This window comes from Elephantulus edwardii, unplaced genomic scaffold, assembly GCF_000299155.1.
Source record: "Elephantulus edwardii isolate Elephantulus edwardi_28Jun2011 unplaced genomic scaffold, EleEdw1.0 scaffold00111, whole genome shotgun sequence".
Taxonomy (NCBI): Eukaryota; Metazoa; Chordata; class Mammalia; order Macroscelidea; family Macroscelididae; genus Elephantulus; species Elephantulus edwardii.
Genome location: NW_006399861.1, coordinates 7,956,671 through 7,957,325, shown reverse-complemented (window position 1 = coordinate 7,957,325; position 655 = coordinate 7,956,671). Strand labels below are relative to the sequence as shown.

At 52.1% G+C, this 655-nt stretch overlaps 1 pseudogene; it reads left to right on the top strand.

Moving 5' to 3' along the window:
- Positions 1–115: 115 nt before the first annotated feature.
- LOC102844506 lies at positions 116–472 on the top strand (annotated as a pseudogene).
- The last annotated feature ends 183 nt before the right edge of the window (positions 473–655 follow it).

Below are 655 nucleotides of genomic sequence, written 5' to 3'. Positions count from 1 at the left end.
CATTCTTCAGTGAGATGGAAAAGGCAATCTCCAGTTTCATTTGAAATAGAAAGAATCCCTGAATAAGCAAAGCATTCCAGACTTGCAGATGACACACTCACTGCTCTCTGCCATCATGCCGATGTTTGTGGTCAACACCTAGGTTTCTAGTGCATCCGTCGCCATCCATGCCCAACAGACTGCTCTCCAAGCTTACCCAGCAACTGGTGCAGGCCACAGGCAAATCGTCCCAGTACTTCACAGTGCACGTGGTCCCAAACCAGTCCATGACTCTAGGTGGCTCAAGCGACCTGTGTGGGCTCTGCAGCTGCACAGCATCGGCAAGATCGGCAGCATGCAGAACCGGACCTACACAAAGCTGCTGTGCGGTTTGTTTTCCCAGCGGCTGCACATCAGCCCCAACAGGATCTACATTAACTACTATGACATGAACTCAGCCAATGTGGGCTTGAAAAACTCCACTTTCGCCTGAGGGTCACACTCACCTGCCTTGGTCTGTAGTGGCCCTGCCCTTCAGGGCCCAAGCCAGTCCAGCTCCCTGTCAGAAGTAAACGGTTTAGAGACAAAAAGGAAGGAAGGAAAGGAGGGAGGGAAGGAAGGAAGGGGGGAAGGAAGGAAGGAAGGAAGGAAGGAAGGAAGGAAGGAAGGAAGGAAG